Raw genomic sequence first — 13,122 nt, forward strand, 5'->3', positions numbered from 1 at the left:
GGTTCAGGAAGCAGCAGCCCCTGATCTTTGAGGGAGGATCTGATCCACTGAAGGCTGAACAGTGGATGACCATGATTACTACCATTCTGGACTTTATGAGGGTATAGGGACATGACAGAGTGGCCTGTGCCACGTATATGCTGAGGGAGGATGCCCGAATTTGGTGGGAGGTGGCATCATAGACCAGTGATGTTACTACTTTGACTTGGGAAGGATTCAAGGACTTATTCAGTCAGAAGTATTATAATGTTGCCATCAGGGCAGCAAAGGTAAATGAGTTCGTGGGGCTGGTTCAGGGCAGCATGACAGTTACAGAATATGCCCTAAAGTTTGACAGACTTGCGAAATTTGCACCAAACCTTGTGCCTACAGATGCTGCTAGGCACGACAGATTCATTAGAGGGCTTAATGCTATGATAGCCCGAGATGTGAGAATTACAACAGTTCCTGGAGGGACAACTTATGCCCAGGATATAGAGAAGGCTCTTGCCGTTGAGGAAGCGGAAAATAAGATATGTAGAAAGAGTGCAGCGAGATGGGAGGGCCGCAAGGCGGTGCCTCCATATTCTGGTTCTGGTAAGGGCGGAGGCCCCAGTGATTTGAAGAGGAAGACCCCTGATGCTTCGACCATTCTTGGTCCTGATAGGAGAGGTCGGGGTGCTCAGGGTGGCCGTCAGGGAGGCAGTGATACATGGAGGGTTTATCCTGAGTGCACGAGGTGCAGAAGACGCCATCCGGGCGAATGTCGAGCTAAGGCCTGTTATGTGTGCGAGGTGGTGGGACACCTCGAGAAAGACTTCCTGACAATGAAGAAGGGAGATGCGGGGAAAGTGAACAGCTTGACTCTAGCTCGAGTGTTCACCCTGACGCAGGCAGAGGCTGAGGCTAGCCCCTCGGTAGTGACAGGTCAGCTTTCTAGTTCTGGCTCCCCTTTTACTGTATTGATAGACTTTGGTGCTACACATTCGTTTATTTCTAGTAAGGTGATTGATAGACTGTGTAGACCTAGTGAGTATTGTACTTCAAGGTTTGGGATTATTTTTCCTACAGGGGAACTGGTAGTATCTAGGAGATGGATTAGAGCACTGCCAGTGATAGTTGATGGTAGAGAGTTGTCAGTAGATTTGATTGAGTTGAGTATGGAGGACCTTGATATGATTTTGGGTATGGATTGGCTGGTTAGATATGGAGCTACCATTGACTACAGGAAGAAGATGGTGACTTTTGACCCAGAGGGCGAGGAGCCCTTCGTTTTTGTGGGAGCGGTGCATGGAGCCCGCGTACCCAGGATATCAACGCTGAGAGCCAGAGATCTGTTACAAGGAGGGTGTATAGGTTTTCTGGCTAGTGTGGTGGATACCACCAGGGTTTCGCCAGTAGGACCGGAAGAGACCAGATTGGTTTGTGAGTTCTTGGATGTGTTCCTTGAGGACTTGCCGGGGTTGCCGCCACGTAGAGAGATTCAGTTTGTCATTGAATTGGCGTCGGGGACAGAGCCAGTGTCGAGGGCACCATATAGGATGGCACCGGTGGAACTGAAAGAATTGAAGATACAGTTGTAGGAGCTTCTTGATTTGGGGTTCCTCAGGCCTAGTTACTCGCCGTGGGGTGCTCCAGTTCTATTTGTGAAGAAGAAGGATGGGACTTTGAGAATGTGCATAGACTACAGGGAATTGAACAAGTTGACTATCAAGAATAAGTACCCCCCACCAAGGATTGACGACTTGTTCGATCTGCTGCAGGGTAAGATGGTGTTCTCGAAGATTGATCTTCGATCTGGTTATCACCAATTGAGGATCAAGGATGAGGACATACCGAAGATGGCCTTCCGAATGAGGTACAGGCACTATGAGTTTCTGGTCTTGTCGTTTGGTTTGACTAATGCCCCAGCAGCTTTCATAGACCTAATGAACAGGGTGTTCAAGGACTTTCTAGATCAGATTGTTATTGTCTTCATCGACGACATTTTAGTGTACTCCAGTTAAGACGCAGAGCACAAGATTCATCTTCTACGGGTTCTTCAGAGGTTGAGGGAGCATCAGTTGTACGCCAAGTTTAAGAAATGTGAATTTTGGTTACCAAAAGTAACATTCCTTGGACATATTGTGGGCGCATAGAGGATTAAGGTGGATCCGTCTAAGGTGGAGGCCATTAGGGATTGGCCGAGGCCAAGGAATGCCTCGGAGATGCAGAGTTTTCTTGGTCTAGCGGGTTATTACAGACGGTTTTTGGAGGGCTTCTTGAAGATAGAGGCACTGATGAAAGAATTGACATGGAAGAATTTGAAGTTTATCTGGTCAGACAAGTGTGAGGGCAGTTTCCAAGAGCTGAAGCGACGACTTATTTCTGCGCCCGTGTTAAGTCTTCCTTCAGGGGAAGGGAAGTTTGTTGTTTATTGCGATGCATCGAGGTTGGGTTTAGGTTGTGTGTTGATGCAAAATGAGAAGGTCATAGCTTATGCATCACGATAGTTGAAGGAGTATGAACAACGGTATCCTACCCATGATTTGGAATTAGCAGCGGTGGTTTTCGCGCAGAAGATTTGGCGACATTATCTGTATGGGGAGAAGTGCGAGGTATACACTGACCACAAGAGTCTGAAGTATTTCTTTACATAGAAGGACCTGAACATGAGACAGAGGCGTTGGCTAGAGTTGGTGAAAGACTATGATTGTGATATTCGGTACCATCCGGGGAAAGCCAACGTATTGGCAAATGCATTGAGCCGGAGAGGCCCAGGTCAGTTATACAGTTCTACCCAAATCTCGAGAGAGTTAGCTGATGAGATGGTCAGGGCAGGGATAGAATTGGTGGTAGGCCGGTTGGCCAATATTACTCTGCAGTCGACCCTGCTAGAGGGGATTAAAGAAGGACAGTTGGTAGACGCTCAGTTACAGGAGGTTAGAGAGAATGTCCTAGCGGGAGTAGCTAAGGACTATTCTATTTATGAGATTGGCTTGCTTTGGTATCAGGAACGGATTTGTGTTCCAAATGATGAGGGAATCAAACGAGAGATATTGGATGAGTCTCATATGATGCCGTACTCACTTCATCCGAGTACCATGAAGATGTACCAGGATCTACGGATGTTATATTGGTGGCACGGGATGAAGAAGGATGTGGTGGAGTACGTAGCCAAATGCTTAACCAGTCAACAGGTGAAAGCTGAGCATCAGTGACGAGCAGGGTTGCTTCAGCCTTTGGGTATTCCCGAGTGGAAATGGGAGGACATTACGATGGATTTTGTGGGAGGTGTACCCAGAACAATGGGGCTTCATGACTCAGTGTGGGTGATAGTGGACAGGTACACCAAGTCAGCCCATTTTCTTCCAGTAAGGTCGACATATACTGTGGATCAGTATGCTGAGTTGTACGTGAGGGAGATCATATGTCTCCATGGGGTTCCTAAGTCTATAGTGTCAGACCAGGATCCTATCTTCACTTCCATGTTTTGCAGAAAGCTATGGGAACTCAGTTGAATTTTAGTACAACCTTTCATCCCCAGACTGACAGACAGTCTAAGAGGACGATTCAGGAGTTGGAGGATATGCTTAGAGCGTGTGTGATTGACTTTGAGGGTTCATGGAGTAAGTACCTTCCGTTGATTGAATTTTCGTATAACAATAGTTACCAATCAACAATTGGAGTGGCTCCCTACGAGATGTTGTATGGGAGGAAGTGTAGATCACCCATTCATTGGGATGAGATGGGTGAGAGGAAGTATTTGGGGCCAGATATGGTTCAGAGGACAAGTGAAGCTATAGAGAAGATCCCAGCTAGGATGCTCGCCTCACAGAGTAGACAGAAAAGCTACGTTGATCCCAAGCATAGGGACGTGGAGTTCTAGGTTGGGGACCACATGTTTCTCCGGGTTTCACCCTTGCGAGGGGTGAGGAGGTTTGGTAAGAAGGGCAAGCTAAGCCCTAGGTTCATCGGACCTTTTGAGATCCTAGAAAGGATTGGTCAGGTGGCTTACAGGTTAGCCTTTCCGCCATCGTTGTCAGGAGTCCATGACGTATTCCATGTCTCTATGCTCCGGAAGTACGTCTCAGATGCAACTCGTGTGTTGAGGAATGAAGATTTGGAATTGCAGTCAGACCTAGCTTATGAGGAGCAACCGGTTCAGATCTTAGATCGGAAAGATAAAGTACTAGGGAATAAGACGATTCCTCTTGTTAAGGTATTGTGGAGGAATAGTAGGGTCGAGGAAGCGACCTGGGAACTTGAGACAGCGATGCGGGATTAGTATCCCGAGTTATTCAAGTAAATTTCGAGGACGAAATTCTCATTAGGAGAGGATAATTATAACGACCCAAATTTACTAATAAGGCGTAAGGGCCTTGATTAGTGTGTCGAGAGGGCATAATTGGATTATATGTGATTTAATGATTTAAAAGCATGTTATATGACTACTTGAATATCTGTGATGCATGACTATGTGTATTAATATGCATGTAGGCCCTGATTAGGTTATAAGGGCATAATTGTAATTTTGGCCCGTTGAGGGCATAACTGTATATATTTGTGATAAATTGTCGAGACCACATTATTATGTGGATATATTTGTAATTTGTGACTCGAGAGGATCCCAGTGAGCAGTTTAGCGAAAAAGTCACAGCGGGGATTTATACCCGGCTCGGGGCGAGCTTGGGGGTATTTCTGGGAATTTAGAGAATATATTGGGGTCAATTTTGACATTGAGGAATATAATTGGTGATTAGTTAGGTGTCGATAAGTAAGCGGTAGATATTTGAGACATTCGAGGAATTAGCGGGAATTGGGTGAAATGACCAAAATGCCCCCAGGTGGATTAAAAGGCTTAGGAATTATAGGAGGGTATTGTGGTCATTTGGTTTATAAGAGAAAAATGTTAATAGGCTTTATACTTAGTGGATTGTGTAGAAAGGGCTGGAATTCTGAAGGAAAGAAAAGAAAGAAGATAAGGAAAAAGAGAATTGGAAGTCTTTCTCTCTCTCTCGGTATAAGCTCTTCTTCACCATCTCTTCAGGTCTTTAGGGGCAGAAACTCAGAAAAAGTTTGGGCAAGAGCTTGAGGCTAGGGTCTCTGTTTTGGTTTGAGGAATTGGCAGAGCAAACCATCCATTTGAGGTAAGGTCCAAGGTAGTTTTCAGTTTCTAGTTTTTGGTATGGATTTTGAGCTGAGTTATGATGGGGAATTCTAGGGAAATTGAAGCTGAGTTTAGAGGAGGTGAAGGCCAAGATAGTGAGGAGGATAACCTAGGCTAAGCTCTTCCAGAAAAGGTAAGGAATTCTAGCTCAAGTTTTGTGGTTTTAATTGTTGTTTTTGCTGAGTTTATGAGTTTTAGGTCCAGATGTGATGAATTCTTTGTTTAGGGATGCATGTGATTGAGTTATGTGTGGTTGGGATGTTTGGGATGAGTGGAGGAGGTTGGTAGGCTTGTTTTTATGTTTGGTTGAAGTTTGGAAGAGTTTTGGTAAGGTTTGGCACGGGGAAATTCAGAGGAAAATACAGGGATTGTTGTGCTATGACTAGCGCTACAGCGCTAGCCATTGGGTGTTGTAGCGCTAGGCTAAGTGGTCTGGGGCACCTTAGGCTCTGTTTGTAGCACTGTAGTGCTCTCCTTAGAGCACTGTAGCGCTACCCTGTTTCCAGAAATGGGTTCTTGGGTTATTTTCAAGGGTTTTTGCCCGGGGGTTTGAGGTTTGATTCCACCACCCCGTTTGGTGGAATTAGGGCTTCCCGAGGGCTCGGGATTGGTCCCGAGGCTAGGTTTTGGACTTGAGGTTTGGTGATGATTCTGATCTATGGTTGTGGCTAGGTGTGCGCTAGGGCTCAAGAGGGATCGTGCTTGAGGATCAATTGAACAAAGCTAGCGAATCTAAAGGTAAGAAAACTGCAGTCGATTATGTGTTTGTGATGGGACTAAGTTCTCCCGATATATGTATAATGTCATAGATGGTATTATGCCATGGGACATGTGATAAACGGCGTAAGGGTGCCGTAAATTATACTTGCGCACAAGGCGCAGCTCAGCCACTGGTAGCCGAGGACAGCTTAATATTCACTAAGCTCGGTTTAAGCGGGCTGGAGTCAGTGGGATAAATAGAGGGTGCGGCCTAAGGGCGTTAACCCTAGTTATCACATGTGGATTGATTGTTGATATGAAGTGATATACTTGGTATGCTGAGTACTTGATTAACGTGAATGCTTAAACTGTTGAGTATATGCTTATGCGGTATGAGTTATCTGATTGTCTGTTGAATGATTGTGCTCTGTTATTGTGTTTTCTTGATGGGCCTTGGCTCACGGGTGCTATTTGGTGCAAGTAAAGGCAAAGGCAAGTTGGACCAATCCTAAGATGGAGAGCTGCGGGGTTGAATGTACATAATCAGCTGTTCGGCCGCCATGGCTGAGGAGTGGAACATGACGAGAAATGCTTAACTGTATGTTTTGCCTTAGAGTGGCTAATCACTGTATTTAAATCTTGAATCTTTTGTAAACAGCCTTTAACTTATTACTTTTGGGATCCCGTGTAAAAAGAAAATGTTTATTTATAAGAAATGCAGCTTTTGAGACCAAAATCTTTTAACCCTAGTTCAGCTATAGTTTCAGTAACACGTTTTGAATTAAATGACTTGATTAGCAAGTCTTGCACCTTTATAAACACACAGTGTAACGGTCTTGGCTATCCAGGGCATTACAATGTCTTCATGAGACCAGGCGAAAACGTCTAGATTTCCTTGCAGGAATTTCAGCAGCTCCGCCTTTCTCTCATCACCAAGGTTTTTCCCAAGCGTAACCACCCTCGAAGGGTCTTTAGGATCAATACTTACCTCTTCGAGCTCTTCGATAGCCTAGAGCTCAGACCTATCTTCGCCAATTCAAGGGTCGATATCGTCACTCAGGGTGGTACCTACGCCATCGGCTGGCCGAGATTCCTTTATCCCAGGGCTAGCTCTCACTTCCTGGGGTTCCTCTCTTCCGCCCTGAATGGCCATTGTCTGGTGCCTGGGTTGTGATTTTCCCTTCATGGAAATGCTATAGCATTCCCTGGCAGTGAGCTGATCGCCTCGGACCATACATATCCTCGTAGAGGAGGGGAATTTGACTACGAGGTGGCGAATAGAAGTTATGGCTTCAAATGCCATCAACGTAGGCCGACCCAAAATTGCGTTGTATGCAGTGGGACAATCAATGACCACAAACTTGAGGAGCTTGGAGACAGTTCGGATTCCCTCTCTTAAGGTTATTACTAACTCAATTGTACCTATCGCTGCCGACCCTTCGCCAGAGAACCCATACAGCATGATGGAGGTGGCCTTCAGTTCGGTCACCGACAACCCCATTTTTTCTAGCGTGGACCGAAACAGCAAGTTCACTGAAATCCCATAATCAACTAGTATCCTCCTAACTCTCCAATTGGTGAGCTGGGCGGTTATGACTAGAGGATCGTTATGTGGGAACTGGACATGACTAGCATCTTCTTCAGTGAAATTGATTGGTTGTCTCTCCAATTGCTGTTGTTTGGGTATGGGCTGCTCTGGGACAAATTCGATTCCGTTATGAGACTTCAATTCGTTGATGTATCTTTTCTAAGCACCTATGCTCGAGCCTGCCAGATGGGGACCTCCATAAATGGTGGTTATCTCTCCTCCTATTATTGGAGGAGGAATGTCCTAACCCACCTGGGCTCCGGTCGGATTTTCTGGGACTTCCGGAGCTGATTGAATGTTTTTCCTGACGCGTTGATTAGGAGTGACCCGATTCCGGGCTGAGCCAGGGGTCCGGCCCGAATGAGTGTCTCGATCTCATCCTTCAGATGCCTGCAATCATCGATGTTGTGACCGATGCCGTTGTGGAGTCGACAGAATTTGGAAGGGTCTTTCTTAGCCTTCTGATTTTTCAAGGGCTCTGGCTTTTTCCAGGGAAGGCAGTCAGAATTCGCTAGGAAAATGTGCTCCCTAGTGTCTGTGAGGTCGGTATAAACTGCATAGACCGGTTTGAACTTCTCCACGGGCTTATTCTTATTTGGATCGTGCTGGCCGCCCTCACCACTTCCCTTTCTCTTGCTTCCTCCCCCCTGGTTATTCTGGGGAACGGTCTGAGTCGTTGTTACGACGTCCGTTTCCGCTCCAGCGGGCTGGTCAGAGACTTGGCTGGTTCCCGCAACTGATGATCGCGCTTCTTCCAAGTTTATCCATCTCTGGGCCTTGTTCAAGAATTCATCCACAGTGCTGACACCTTTCCTCTGGATTTCTTTCCACAGCTCCCCCCCAACAAGGATTCCAGTTCTCATAGCCATGAGTCTGGAACTTTCGTTCGCGTCCCTAGCTTGGGCCACAACGTTGGTGAACCTACTCAGATTAGCTTTTAAGGGTTCCCCGGGCTGTTGCTTCACGTTCGCCAGGGTATCCGCTTTGACACGAACCGCTTGAGAGGTTCAGAATGCCCTCTTGAAATTGGTAGAGAAATTCTTCCACGAGCTGATCGATTGTTTCTTACATTGCTTGAACCACTGCCTAGCTAGCCCGATCAGAGTCGAAGGGAATATCAAGCATCTCAGCTCGGGTCCGATATTATGGGCCATCATCAGGGTGTTGAACATCCCCAAGTGATCCGACGGATCTCCATCTCCATCGAATTTGGATAGATGGGGCATCCTGAAACCCGGCAGGTATGCCGTTGCTGCGATGTTGGGGGAAAAAAGCTCGAGCTCACCCCCCGAGTCGTATTCGTCTTTTCCCTTCTCTGATAGGAGCCTCTTCATCAGTTCCTCCATCTAAGCTAACCTTTCAAAGGTTTGGTCTTTGATCCCTGGGTTGTTCTGGGGCTGTTCAACAACTCCCGTCCCATTGTACGCGTTAGGCGGGTTATTGTCCCTCCAAGCTTAAGCTTGGTTTGGTGGGACATTCCCGTTGTCACGTATTTCGGAAGGACCATCCTCTCGGTGAACACGACTTTTGTTTCTGGCCAGCTCTCCCCTATGCGAGTTGAGGCGATCTCGAAGGTCGGTCCGCGGGGCGACCCGAGGGCTTTATGCCGAACTTAGATGATTTCGCAGGTCTCCACCAGATCTACCACTTTGGGTGGCTTTCGGTCCAATAGCTCCCATTGGAAAATCTCAGTGCCTGCTCCCGAGGGTGAGGAACTGGGACATTTCCGTGCGCTCGCGGGTGATGAGCAGGAACGGCGGGAGGAGGATTCCTCCTGCTGTTCCTATAACGCCCTGGATAGCCAAGATCGCTACACTGTGTACTTATAAAAGTGCAAGACTCGCTAATCAAGTCATTAGTTTTAAAATGTGTCACTAGACATGTGTGAGCTAGGGTTATAAAGATTTGGTCTCAAAAGTTTCATTTTATATAGCTAAACTATTATATACACGGGATCCCAAAAGGAACAGAGTTAAAAGTAGGTTTACAGACTTCCAAAAGTACATAAATAATCATCAGCCATACTAAGGCAAAATAAATAGTCTTTGGGTCTCGCGTCCCCGCCTAAACCTCAACCGTGGCGGCTGAGCAGCTGGCCATGTACATTCCACTCGCTGAGCTCTCCAATCAAGGCTGATCCAACTTGCCCTTGCCTTTACCTGCACCACGTAGCACCCGTGAGCCAAGGCCCAGCAAGAAAAACATGAAATGCAATACAATCGATAATATCAGGGAGTAAAATTCACTAAGCATGAACTCTCATTAAATAATCCACACCAATAACACTCATCATGTATTCAGAGTCAAAGATGCAATCAAACACTTATAACATTCATATCACATAATAATCAGGGCCGACAACTTAGGCCGCACCCTTTTTTTATCCCACTGACTCCGGCCCGCTTAAACCAAGCTCAGTGCATATTAAGCTGTCCTCGGCTACCAGTGGCCGAGCCGCGCCCTGTGCGCTAGTGTAACCCTTGGCACCCTTAGTCCGTTGGTTCACTAAATAGCTTGCATGGCATAATACCATCTTTTCAAGCGTTCACAATAGGGAACCCTTAGTCCCATCACATATATTCAACCAGGTGCAGTTTTCTTACCTTTAATCTTTGCAGTTATCGCTTACGAGCAACACTCCTCAAGCACAATCTGTTCCCAAGCCTAAGCCTTTATCACCTAGTCACAACCAAATCATAGGGCATCATTAATACTCAAGTTAGGGTTTCCGGTTACAAAACTGACTTCCGGGAAAAAAAATCCCACCAAGCACGGTGGTGGAATGGTTCCCGAGCTTTCTAGGCTTGATCTAAGTCTTTAAAATCCCTAAAAGATCAAGAAGGCAACCAAGGGCTGCATCCCTTGAAGCTTAGCTGCAGCCCTAGACTCAAAACAGAACCAAGGACCTCCCAGGCAAAGACACGCGTCGCGGGCCTTGCATGGGCGCCGCGGCCCTTGCATGGGCGCCGCGGCGCTCACCCCTGGCCGAGCCTCCTTGGCTCATCTTCATCCTAGGGCCGCAGCGCTCTAGAACAGAGCCATGGCCCTTCCATTCGAACCCAGAATTCCCACCATTTCTAGGCTTGAAACCTTAGCCAAAACCACCCTTAAGCTCCCTACTTCAACACCGAACAATCCCAACACTTTTAGCATGACTTAAACAACATAATTCCACAGAAAACCCAGCCCAACACACACTAGAATTCTCTTTTTAATTTCTGAAACCCAAGAACATAAACACCCAAAACTAACCAGTAAAGAACTCAAATTTAAACCTCTAATTCATGGAGTAAAGCTTACCTTATTAACATAACCTTTCCTCTATCCAAAGTCCAGCTGATTCCCAAGTTTCCCAGCTCAATTCCACCCTAATCAATAATTGGACAGCACCTTAATAACCAGTTGGTACACAAAGTTAAACTTCAGGAAAACACATGGATTAACCCTTACCTTAGTCTTGATTTAGTCTTGGATTGTTTACTGAGCTAAGCCTCTAAATTCCCCCTAAATTCCTCTGAATTCCCAGCAATCTACAGCTCCAATTTCTCAAGAATTTTCCTCTGTTTTTCCTCTTGAATGTTTCTTGAGTGTTCCTTGAGAGAGAAGTCTAACTGAGGAAGGAAGTAAGTCGGTTTATATTTTTCTAAAGACTTCCTAACTTTTGTCTTACTCGCTAAGTTAATCCCAAGGCTCGGGGTGCCGGAAACGTCCCCGAGGGCAAAACAGTAAAATCCCCCAATATTCCCGCTTAGACTTCCTAACCTCAAATATATCTCCATATATTTATTTTCATAACCCAGTAGTCTAAATAGCTACCCGATACCTAAAATACCCTTGACTTATCCAAAATCAATTATTAAATCCCGTTGTGACTTTCTTTTCCGCTATCTAGCTCTAGGATCGCCTCGAGTCGTGCTCTGCAGTTCTACCCACATAATAATGTGGTTCTCACAATTACCATATTCACATATATCACATTAATATCAATATAGTCATACAAGCATTCCAATCATACAATTATACATTTAAATCACATTTAATCCAATAATGCCCTCCTGGCACACTAATCAAGGCCCTTAAGCCTCATTAGCGAATTTGGGGTCGTTACAGTTCCCGTATGTAGGAATATCTCGAGCAGGATGAGGAGGATATGGATATCTTATCGACGAAGGAGGATGCCTGATCGGTGATGCAATTCTAGTTCTGTCAGATAGGACCAAACTAGCCCGCGGTCTCTCTGCTCCAGTGCCTCCAGCCCTATGCGTCTGGCGATCCAATCGCTATGCGGGGGGGGCTACCCGGAGCAGGTTGGCCGCTTGAGTTCCCCCCAGATCTCCTCATGGAACCATTGCGAGCTCTCCTGGGTGCGTTTGAAAGTGGGACCGAACTTGGAATAGAAGTTCTGACTGGTCGGCTGATTTGTTGATGATCCCTGGGAAGGTCGTCAAACAGAGTTTCCTGGTGATGGTGTGACATGGGCACAGAACTCGGGGTTGAGGTTCTAACCGATCGACTGGGCTTGGGCCGACTACCCCGGCAAGACTTGTGAGTCCTGCTTTTCCTCTTTCCGATGTTAACGTCGGTTGCAAGAAAGGGTAGCTGGGTCAAGACTTCCTCGATTTGCTTATTTTCTTTGGCTAGATGACTCATCAACTGCATGTTTTCCATTTCCACCGCCGTCAGGTAACCTGGCTTCGGATTTGGAGGTAGGGGCGCTGAACTCCCAATGTCGTCATGGCCCATCGGTTGTTTCCCCGATCGTTGCTGGATCTCCGGGTCTTGTTTGTTGGATACAGCGGTATGGTGAGCCTCCTGCCCACCATGCTGATCCGCTTCGTTACCATGTGTCGAACAAGTGACCACCATGATTAAGTTTTTGTGATAGCACTAATCTAAATCCTCTTAATGAAAGCACCAAACTGTTGACGCGGTTTTTCGCCACAATGAATTATATGAATAACTAGGATGGATTAGTGCTTAATGGTAAACCGTAATAAGAAAATGATAATACTCAAGGATGCTGCCAATCAACTATCAAGAGAAGAAAAATGATCACTCCATTTTACGTGGTTCGGAGGTTAAAATCCCCCTAGTCCACGAGGCAATATTATTATTGTTTCTCTCTCTTGCTATTTTTACAGAGTATTTCCTTACAAGAAGAATCCAACCCCTCTCTTCATCCTTCACGTCATCTTTGTGACACTGATGATTAATTTCTAAACCTTTCATTGAAGTGTGGTCTAATCAATAGGTAAAAATGGATAATGGGTCGCATGGCCTAAATCAGGTGTGGGATGTCTGATCACGCACGTTTATATTGCGTATCCGGGAATTCGGGAATAAAACAGACACGTAATGTATGTTATATGCACGTTTATATTGCGTGGTAGACTTTATAAAGATCCTGGGGTATGTCAGGCCTCTGATGTACCACAGGCTTAATGTAGTGCTAGCTCGTGCCTTTTGATGCCATGTTTACACAATGGTTCCAAGTGATAAGCAGCTAAACGATCCATTAGCTCAAGCTATTTGTTTAGGGGATCGTACCAGATTTCTCCGGATGAACGGTGAACACGTGGCACATCGGTTATGGCTCTTTGCCAGCTCTCAAAGTACGTGTTGATATTCAGGGCGTACAAAACTCAGCCCATAACCAAACTTAACTCAAGATTCTGGTTCAAATGCAACTTGCAGCTCTAGCTATAAT

This window comes from Humulus lupulus, chromosome 2 (assembly GCF_963169125.1).
Source record: "Humulus lupulus chromosome 2, drHumLupu1.1, whole genome shotgun sequence".
NCBI classification, from domain to species: domain Eukaryota; kingdom Viridiplantae; phylum Streptophyta; class Magnoliopsida; order Rosales; family Cannabaceae; genus Humulus; species Humulus lupulus.